General features: G+C 38.1%; 1 pseudogene; it reads right to left on the bottom strand.

Moving 5' to 3' along the window:
* The window catches only part of LOC107700144 (carcinoembryonic antigen-related cell adhesion molecule 6-like), a 33,147-nt pseudogene extending 22,403 nt beyond the window's left edge, over positions 1-10,744 (bottom strand).
* Between the last annotated feature and the right edge of the window lie 535 nt (positions 10,745-11,279).

Below are 11,279 nucleotides of genomic sequence, written 5' to 3'. Positions count from 1 at the left end.
TTGGGGACTGGGGACTGGAGCCGACACTGGAGCGAGCGCTGGAGCTGGAGCCGACACTGGAGCGAGCTTGGAGCCGATCGGGCTGGTTCTGGATTGGGGCTGGACGCTCTCCAGACACCAGAGGATCCCTTCCCTCCAGCTCAGTCCTGTGGTGTCTGGGAGGTCCACGGGGCGATAGCAATTGGCCCCGATCCAGAACAGAGAGTTGAGCATGGTGTCGTCCAGCACTGTTTTTGCGGCAATCTTGCTGAACTCCGATGCATACTCCATGAAGGGGAGATCTCTGTGGGCTAGGGCGATAAAACGAGTGGCTACTTCCATGCCGTGGGGAGAAACACACAGGAAAACAAAAGACTTTCAAAGCGAAAAACAAACACAGGGAGAAGGGGTGCCGCTTACTGTTTTGGTCTGGTATTCTGTCACGTTTGCTACTGTGTTGGAGTGCGGAGCGAGGAATGAGGAGACGTGGAGTACATCAACAAGGAGATTTTAATGAAATCAAGGGAACCAGGAAAACACACGTAGCTGAGGAGGTAGACATCAACAATACCAGACGAAGAACTAAGAACTGGGAACACTTTAAATACACAAGACATGACGAGAACATTGATATTGATATACACTGATATTCTCCACTGTCTGATCTCTGCACTGGACTGATGGACACATCTGTTATCAGATGAGAAGATGATGCTGTTGCTATGATCTTTCATCCACTGCACAGAGGAGATGCTGCCAGTTCCCTCAGAGCATAAGAATGAGATCATAAAGTTCATAAATGTATGTAGAACTTGATTTACAAAGGCCTGTTGGAAGCTGAAGTTGTGATTTGTATACAAATGTATTGATGTATATAATATGTTAAATCACAGGCGTGTGATTACAAAATACACCATGATCTGCCACATTACTCACATTTTCTTAGTTTTTGTTAAATAGACAGTCAGACCACAAATGCCTGCAACTGCCACTAAAACCCCGATGACAATCCCAGCTATCGCCCCTGATGTCAGCCCTCCACCTCCTTCTATGGAAAAGATACAAGAATCAAAAGACCAAGGCCATTTACTACACACAATACTAACAGTAATACACTTTAACATGTATTTAAACAAATAAAAAAAAATACATATATAACTTAAAACAACACAAGGCAATTACATAAAGCAGAGAAAACAGTAGATATTTTAATATACCTTTTTAAAAACAAAGTTCCATTGAACAAGTGGTAAATTAAGGTCAAAGTATTGGTTATCAAAACATGGGAACTCCTTTCAGATTAGTTTGAACTATTCTTACCTTTAACTAGTAAAGCATGTTTTTGTGAGGCGCTTCTCTTTGTGACACTATTCCAGGCTGTGCAGATGTAATCTCCACTGTGTGTGAAGTCAGTCTCATCTATGATGAATGTGTCTGTGGTCACATCAGTGTCTGTTCCATTAATCTTCCAGTTGAATGAGGCAGCAGGTTCAGAATTTGCAGAGCAAGAGAGCGACACACGAACCCCTAAATCCACCACATCTTCAGCCTTAATAGAAACATCTTCTGGTCCATCTAGAGCACAAACAAAAGACTCACTGACAAACTGAGCACTGAAGAATGTCTGTATTTCATCAGGTTTGAGCTCAAATCATCTTGATGTTTGAATGTTTAACACTCACAGTTGATGATCAGGCTGAGTGTTGCCGTCTCAGAGCTGACAGGGTTTCTATATGTACACTGATATTCTCCACTGTCTGATCTCTGCACTGGACTGATGGACACATCTGTTATCAGATGAGAAGATGATGCTGTTGCTATGATCTTTCATCCACTGCACAGAGGAGATGCTGCCAGTTCCCTCAGAGCTGATGTTAGCAGATGATTCTCCCTCTATTAATGATTCTTCTGGACCAGTTGGCCTGCCATTAGATATTCTTTCTGTGTGTGTGTGTGTGTGTGTGAGAGAGAGTGAGAGACAAAACAAAGACACTGAATCTGAAAATGAATCTTTCACATTTAGTAAATACTGAATTTAATTCCACTTGTAAAAACAGCAAGAATTTTTTGTTACATTAAAAAATAACCATTATTATACTTATTTAACAACTTAGCAGCTAAGTTTATAAAAACACAGCAAGCTTCAGAATTGACATGTGAGGTCTGACTACAGTCAGGAGAGGCAGGTGGTACAGAAGGCCCATCAACAATTGAATACATTTTTATTTATGTTTGAATATGTGCACCTCATAGAAATGTACATTTACATTTAGTCATTTAGCAGATGCTTTTATCCAAAGCGACTTACAATTTAGTTATACGTTTATGAAATATGTTTATTTCAGTTTCTATTTAAATTGTCATAATTTGTAACATATATTATTTATTTTAATGGATTTTAATAGTTGATAGAAGACTGAAAATCTGGGTCCAAGACAAAAGTAAAAAAAATAAAAGAAATTACTATAGTCTAAAAAAACATTTTAAAGTAAAATATAAAGGTAGAACATTTCCAAGACAGTTTTAACTTGTCATTTTCAAGCCAGTTTTAATGTCATTTCCATGTAATAACATTTTTTAAAAAGTTTAAATATGTATAGTTTTAATAAAAATCAACCCTAGGGAGTTGGGACATGAGAATGCAAGAAGTAACACCCATCTGTGCAAAGCTGGTTTACTTGAGAAAACCACACAAATCACTGTAAATAACATCAGATAGGTGCCTATCGTTACCTAAATCATTATTATTAGGGGCCAAGCACTGAAGGTGCAGTGGCACCTATTGTATCCGTTAGCGTCATTTTTCTTCTTCCGCCGAAAGTCTATGGCAGCCCATAGAACCGCTTGCGGGAAAGTTGTGAAATTTGGCACACTGATAGAGGACAGTCTCAACATTAACCACAGCAAATTTGGAGTCTCTAACTCCAACTCTCTAGAGCCACCACTTGTCCAAAGTTTCAATTTCTTTATGCTAATAACTTTTGAACCATAAGGCACAACATGAAAATCCTTTTTTCCTCTGAATCCTTGGCTCATGCCGAGTCGAATGAACACCAAAATTCAAAAATCGCAAGGTTTAGTTTTTTCGCTATTTTTAATTGTTCGTAAAACCTACTTTTTCGAACTCGTCCTAGACGGTTTGTCTGATTCTCACCAAAATTGGTTCAGATCATCTTCAGACCATGCTGGCAAAAAGTTATGGAATTCAAGTTGATTCGTCCCACCGTTCTCGAATAACGCATGAAGGAATTTTACGAAAAGCACGTAAAAATGGATGTGAGGCTATCTCCGCAACGGTTTGGTGTATTGAGACCAAACTTGGTGTGTGTTATAACAAGCATGACCTGAGAAAAATGCATATTTTTGCTTATAACTTCTGAATGGTTTGGCCAAAAATCACAAAACAGGTCTCTTTAGATTCGGTGCATCTTTTTCGTGTCAGCCATTTTGGGCATCGGCCATTTTTTATTTTGTCAAAAAATGCAATATTTTAAGAACGCTTACACTTTGTTATTACGAAGACTGTGCTGACAAAATGTTATGGATTTCGTGTCGATAGACGAAACCGTTTTCGTACAGCGCTGCTACAAATTTTAGGCATGGTGCCAAAATGCATCTGAGGCTGTATCTCTGCGAAACTTTGACATATTTGCACCAAACTTTGTTTGTGCCATTGTGACCTCACACTGACAACGCCACATCAATTTGGTAACAGCGCCACCTATTGGCCAAGAGTAATAAACCATTGATTTATTATTAATTACGAAATTTCCAAAAATGCTAATAACTTTTGATTGCATTAGTCTATTGCAATGAAACTGATATCAAAATATTCCTTGGCTTATGCCTACAACATAGATACCAAATATGCCAGAGTAAGCTGAACTTTCTGTCCGCCATTTTGATTTATGTTGAAATCCTACTTTTTTTAACTCCTCGCCACTCGTTGGTCCGATTTTCACCAAAATCGAGTCAGATGATCTTCAGACTGTGCTGACAAAAAATTTTGGATTCCGTGTCGATATATGAAACCGTTTTCGTACAGCGCTGCTACAAATTTTAGTTATGGTGCCAAAATGACTCTGAGGCTATATCTCTTCAAAACTTTGACATTATGACACCAAACTTTGTGTGTGCCATTGTCACCTCACACAGAACACACCAAAATGATTTGATTACAGCGCCACCTGTTGGTCAAAAATCATAAGCCATTTAATCATATTACTAGTGGTTGTATTTATGATTTTTCAGCCTTTCAATTACAATCATCCTAAAATTGCTTTTATTACTCATTGTCGCATTTGGTCTGATGCTCCATGCCATGCTTAGCTTCTCGTTTTGCCTCTGGAGTGCTTGGCCCCGTAATTGCTGCTTGCAGCTATATTTATTATTATTATTATTATTATTATTATTATTACATTCTCTTTAATACTTGTTAAATTGCTGTTCTCCTTTTCAAAAAAGTATTTAATTAATTTTGTACAATCATCTATTAGGCCTATATAGCCTATGGTAAATATACCGGAGCATTTTTAGCAACACGCTCATCGAACACTTGTAGTGAAGTTTCTCCACTAAGTTGATGTCCAGCACTAGTTACTACAGTCAGTCTTTATATTCCAGAATCATCCAGTCTCAGGTTCCAGAGCTCCAGAGTGAGAGTGATTCTGTCAAAACTGACTCTGTCTCTGTATATGCTGGGACTATTATAGTGGAATCAGACTGTGCTGTCAGTATAATAGTTGTTCCAAAACCCCACTGAACTGTATCAATTGATGTGGAGGGCAGGTTATCAGGAGCGAACACTACACTTCCTCCTACTGCTCCATTAGCCGGCTCAGAAAACTGCAGATCTTCCCCTAAATACTGGCCTATGTCAAAGAAAGAAATAAAGACAAAAAGAGGAATACTTAAATTTTTCTTCCATAAATATTGAACGTACTGTGGTTCATTCTTTTAGTTTTGTAGTTGAAGTTCTAGTTGGCAGACATACATTTTTCTGCAATTACATAATTAAAATAGGCCCAACTAACTTATTTTATACAGAAACTAAATACCACACCAAAACACCCTAAACAATGTTTTTGAATTTCAAAAAAGGCTCACCAAAACACGACAACATCCACAGTGTCCAGTAAAAAACATGTGACGACCCCGGGCTGGACTCCGCTTCGTCCATGGTGAAAGCCGATCCGGTGATCCACAGCGCGAAGTTGATGTATTTCCTCAGCGACCAGCACGGATCAGTGGATGAAGAAGCGGATATTGTCCTCTTTTGGAAGGCCAACCAAAGTAGTTTCGCTTTCACAATGAAACACACAGCGCCTTCACGACATAGCGGCGGCGGCAACAACAATACTACAGCGAGAATAAAAGTTAAGCCTTCTTTCTTTGCGTGAACATTTGGGCGGCGTTATGCAAATATTCCCACATCGTGACATAGACATGTGGGGGCGTGTTAGAACGGCTTGAGCCTACCTGCAGTGTTTTGGCGCAGTGCCACCTAGTGGTCAGGAGATATACAAAATTGCTATTTTTGCTTATAACTTCTGAACGGTTTGACCAAAAATCACAAAACTGTTCTCTTTAGATTTGGTGGAGCATGCCGAGTCGATCCATACCCAATTTTCCCATATCGGAAATTTTGGGCATTGGCCATTTTGAATTTTGTCATAAAATGCAATAATTTACGAACGCATTGAATGTATCATTACGAAGCTCGGTATGCATCTTCGACACCATGCCCTGATGGGACTCAAAAAAGTTTGGGGGCAGCACCACCTTGTGGTCAAAATTTATAATGACATTTCTAAAAATGCTAGTAACTTTTGCTGACGTTAGCTTATTGTAACAGACTATGTTGATAGATTCCTTGGATCATGCTGAGAACATCGATACCAATTTTGCCATTATTGGCTGAACTTCCTGTCCGCCATTTTGATTCATGTTAAAAACCTACTTTTTCAAACTCCTCCTAGACCGTCAGTCCGATTTTCACCAAATTTGACTTGGATCATCTTCAGACCATGTTGGCAAAAATGTATGGATTCAGTGTCGATATACGAAACAGTTCTTGTTTAGCGCATCAACGAATTTGCTGGAAAGATGTCAAACTGCATCTGAGGCTGTATCTCTGCAAATCTTTGACATATTGACACCAAACTTTGTATGTGCCATTGACACCTCACACTAACCATGCTACATTAAGTTGGTAACAGCACCACCTATTGGTCAAAAGTAATAAACCATTCATTAACCATTAATTATGAATTTTCCATAAATTCTAATAACTTTTCGTTACATTAGCCTATTGTAATCAAATTGGTCTCAAAATATTCCTTGGGTTATGCCGAGAACATAGATACAAATTTTGCCATAGTCGGCCGAACTTCCTGTCCGCCATTTTGATTTTCCTTGACAAACCTACTTTTTCGATCTCCTCCTAGACGGTTTGTCTGATTTTCACCAAATTCGAGTCCGATCATCTTCAGACTGTGCTGACAAAAAGTTATGGATTTCGTGTCGATACACAAAACCGTTTTTGTATAGCGCCGCAACAAATTTAAGGCTTGATGCCAAACTACATCTGAAGCTGTATCTCTGCAAAGCTTTGACAATTTGACACCAAACTCGTGTGTGCCATTGTCAACTCACACAGAACACACCACATCGATTTGATAACAGCGCCACCTATTGGTCAAAAGTGATAATTCCTTAAGGCATATTACTAGTGGTTATATTTATGATTTTTCGGCCATTTCAACTACAATCATTCTAAAACAGCTTTAATTACTCTTGCAGTTGGTCTGATGCTATATGCCATGCTTAGCTTCTCATTTTGCCTCTGCTGTGCTTGGCCCCGTAATTGCTGCTTGCAGCTATATTTATTATTATTATTATTATTATTATTATTATTACATTCTCTTTAATACTTGTTAAATTGCTGTTCTCCTTTTCAAAAAAGTATTTAATTAATTTTGTACAATCATCTATTAGGCCTATATAGCCTATGGTAAATATACCGGAGCATTTTTAGCAACACGCTCATCGAACACTTGTAGTGAAGTTTCTCCACTAAGTTGATGTCCAGCACTAGTTACTACAGTCAGTCTTTATATTCCAGATCTCAGGTTCCTCAGGTTCCAGAGCTCCAGAGTGAGAGTGATTCTGTCAAAACTGACTCTGTCTCTGTATCTATTATAGTTTATAGTGGAATCAGACTGTGCTGTCAGTATAATAGTTGTTCCAAAACCCCACTGAACTGTATCAATTGATGTGGAGGGCAGGTTATCAGGAGCGAACACTACACTTCCTCCTACTGCTCCATTAGCCGGCTCAGAAAACGGCAGATCTTCCCCTAAATACTGGCCTATGTCGAAATAAAGAATAAAGACAAAAAGAGGAATACTTAAATTTTTCTTCCATAAATATTGAACGTACTGTGGTTTTAGTTTTGAGTTTTGTAGTTGAAGTTCTAGTTGGCAGACATACATTTTTCTGCAATTACATAATTAAAATAGGCCCAACTAACTTATTTTATACAGAAACTAAATACCACACCAAAACACCCTAAACAATGTTTTTGAATTTCTAAAAAGGCTCACCAAAACACGACAACATCCACAGTGTCCAGTAAAAACCATGAGAAACCATGATCGAGCTCTGATCTGTCAGGAGCTGCTGCTTAAATCATCTGAACTATTTAAACGACTATAAAATGCAGAGAGCTCACTGCGCCACCTAGCGCTCGATAATAACACAAGTCCAATAGTAATTAACCAGATTTATTCAAGTTGGAATAAATCAAGTTGGAAATAATACAATATAACTGACTCGATGAAAATATAACATTATAGGCTTAATTAGTTAGAGTTAGTTATGTTTTTCAACACTTATTTTAGTTGAACAACCTCAAAAAGACTTTACAAACAAAATATTGGGCTAATATTGATATTAACTTCTACTGGAGTCACCAAACGTGAGCAAAATCAAACAGGGAGCCAGGGCAGACAACAACACAACCCTTACAAAAAGTAACGATGATTTTACTATAAATCCAAAGACAATGGACCATGGTAACCACAGATTAACCATGTTTTTTTTTACACTAACCATAGTTTAACCATTTAGCAACCATCATTTGCTAAAGAAAATAATAATAATAATAGAAAAAACATGGTTACTGTACTTTTAAATCATGGATCCACTGCGCCACCTAGCGCTCGATAATAACACAAGTCCAATAGTAATTAACCAGATTTATTCAAGTTGGAGAAATAATAAAATATAACTGACTCAATGGAAATATAACATTATCGGCTTAATTAGTTAGAGTTAGTTATGTTTTTGTTTTTTGTTCAACACTTCTTTTAGTTGAACAACCTCAAAAAGACTTTACAAACAAAATATTGGGCTAATATTGATAATAACTTCTACTGGAGTCACCAAACGTGAGCAAAATCAAACAGTGTACAAGCCGGCATTTGACACAATTGTAACAAATGACGAAAACACACAAATACACACACAAATCACTGGTATTACTATATTTGTGGAGACACTTGGTCCTCATAATGTAGAGAATGTACACACACACACACCCTCTTTCACAAGTTCGCCTGCCCATTCAGTCCTGCTAGATAGGCCTAATTGTAAACGCAATTGGCTAGCTGTCCTTGAAGGAGCAATAAACATATGCTATACATACAGTAGCAGACCTACAGTACATTGACTACAATATTTTAATTTTTTCCTTGGTCATTCCATTATTGCAAACCAGGGGCGGACTTCGCTAAAAAGTGGCCCTGGACTTTTTGAACAGAGCGGCCCACCACACCATAAACCCACCAGCTCATTAGAGCCATTTTTAATGTCGGGTTAAAAAGGCATCTCAAGACCCCTTTTACTGCACATGTCAACTAGCCGACTTTGAATATGTGTAGTTTTGCACAAATTTTCACATACACTATACTGCTACTGATCATAAACATACTCCACACAGGCACTGGCCTCCCGTCATGTCATTCACAACTTTCTTTCTCTGTCTGTCTTTCTTCTCCTTCATTTTTCTCAAGCCATTCCCCACCCCATCTCTCCTCCTCTTAACTACTTGTGCGGAGTTAATGAACTGTTTTGGCTGGACTCCAACCACTGAGTGTCACCTCATTAGTGTTCCTCTCAACAGGAGCTACGTACAGCAGAATGTCATTGGTTCCCCCCTTCTGCTTCCTCTGTCCTCGTCCGTAGAAGCCTCCATGAATGGAGAAATGTGCATGCATAATTGAATCTATAGTCTCAGTCTCTCCATCCCTCCCTCCCTCTTTCTCTTCACTCCTCCCTTCCTCACGTCTGATGGCTACAAAAAGGCTTGGACATTTGCCACAGCTACGGATGGATCAGGCCGATGGTGGCATCCCACGACACCAGGGGTGGACTGGGGCTAAAAAGTGGCCCTGGAGTTTCTGGCACAGAGCAGCCCACCACACCATAAACCCACCAGCTCATTAGAGCTATTTTTAACACCACTTACTAACATACAAATATAACACAATACAGAAATAAAAATGCTTTTTAAAATTATTATCATTAACATTAATGAATGACCATCATCTTTACATTATAATTTGTCTTTGCTGGTGTATATGGCAATTTGTAAATAATATTTTTACACAATGCATTAAATTGATGGAAAGTGACAGTAAAGACATTTATAACATTACAGAAGATTTCTATTTCAAATAAATGCTGTTCTTCTGAACTTTCTATTCATCTGTGAACCCTGAAAAATAAAATGCATCACAGTTTCCACAAAAATATTGTGCAGCACGACTGTGTTCAACATTGATAATAATCAGAAATGTTTCTTGAGCAGTAAATCAGCATATTAGAATGATTTCTGAAGATCATGTGACACTGAAGACTGGAGTAATGATGCTGAAAATACAGCTGCGCATCACAGAAATAAATTACAGTTTAACAGATATTCACACAGAATATACAACAGCTGTTGTAAATTGTAATAATATTTCACAATATTACTGTTTTTACTGTATTTTTGATCAAATAAATGCAACTTTGATGAGCAGAAGAGACTTCTTTCAAGTAAAAAATCTTAGTGACCCAAATGGAAATGAAATCTGCATTACACTAAAGAGAATCAGGGAGGAGTTAGATATGCTAAATTGTCATGAAATGTCTCATTTTACTATGTCATAATACATAAAACAATTATCAATTTCTTTATTTATATATTATTTGTCATTTCTATATAATTTCCTCTTTTTATTAATATTTTGGGGTGAAATAAGTCCCACACATTTTCGTGACATACACACACACCTTCAAACAAACTGAATTACATTTGATTACATCCACAGGAATTAACCTTTGATCATAAAAGCATATGATACACTGCATAAAGTCATACTAGGTTAGACAACACTGAGGCCTAAACAATCTGAGAGTATTAAACAGTGACCCCAAAAAGTCTTTCAATACTGAAGTTGCAATGTAAGCAGCATTAACTTGCATCAGATAACAAAATATCAAAGCAAACACCTTTTGCTGTGAAGCCAGAATGGGATCTTGTGATGCATTTCAGTACTAACTTGACATTGGCGTTGGTGCAGATGATGTACTCGATCTCTTCAGAGAAAGGGTTCTGGAAGGTGAACGAGCTGGTTCTCATCCAGATCCACTCGTGGGATTTAGAGCGGAACCGGAACATCACCGAGAGCACCTGACCTCGCAGTTTCACCACCTGCATCAGGGGTCAGAGGTCATTAATACATCTCACTGTTATGAAAACAACAGGCCCAGATCTACATTCTGATCATATCACAGGGTGGACTGGGGCTAAAAAGTGGCGCTGGACTTTTTGGACATAGAGCAGCCCACCATAAACCCACCAGCTCATTAGAGCTATTTTTAACACCACTTACTAACATACAAATGTAACACAATAGAGAAATAAAAATGCTTTTTAAAATTATTATCATTAACATTAATGCATGACCGTCAATACTTGTTTACATTATAATTTGTCTTTCCTGGTCTATATGGCAATTTGTAAATAATATTTTTACACATCTCTTTTACATAGAGGGACAGTTTAATATCACTAAAGTTAAATGTCTAATATCAGTTCATATAACAATGCTCTGCTATAGAAGACTTGGAATGTAGTGCAGAATGTGGACTGTTTTTATTGTGCCTTTCAATTGCTTGACGAGTGTGTCAGGAAATCATCGCAATCACTCGCGTCAGCACAGTCACCTCCTCCGACACACACCAGATCCCAA

Source organism: Sinocyclocheilus anshuiensis, unplaced genomic scaffold, assembly GCF_001515605.1.
Source record: "Sinocyclocheilus anshuiensis isolate Anshui unplaced genomic scaffold, SAMN03320099.WGS_v1.1 scaffold955, whole genome shotgun sequence".
In the NCBI taxonomy this organism is placed as follows: Eukaryota; Metazoa; Chordata; class Actinopteri; order Cypriniformes; family Cyprinidae; genus Sinocyclocheilus; species Sinocyclocheilus anshuiensis.
Note: the sequence above shows the minus strand (reverse complement) of the source record. Positions and strands in the feature narration are given on the sequence as shown.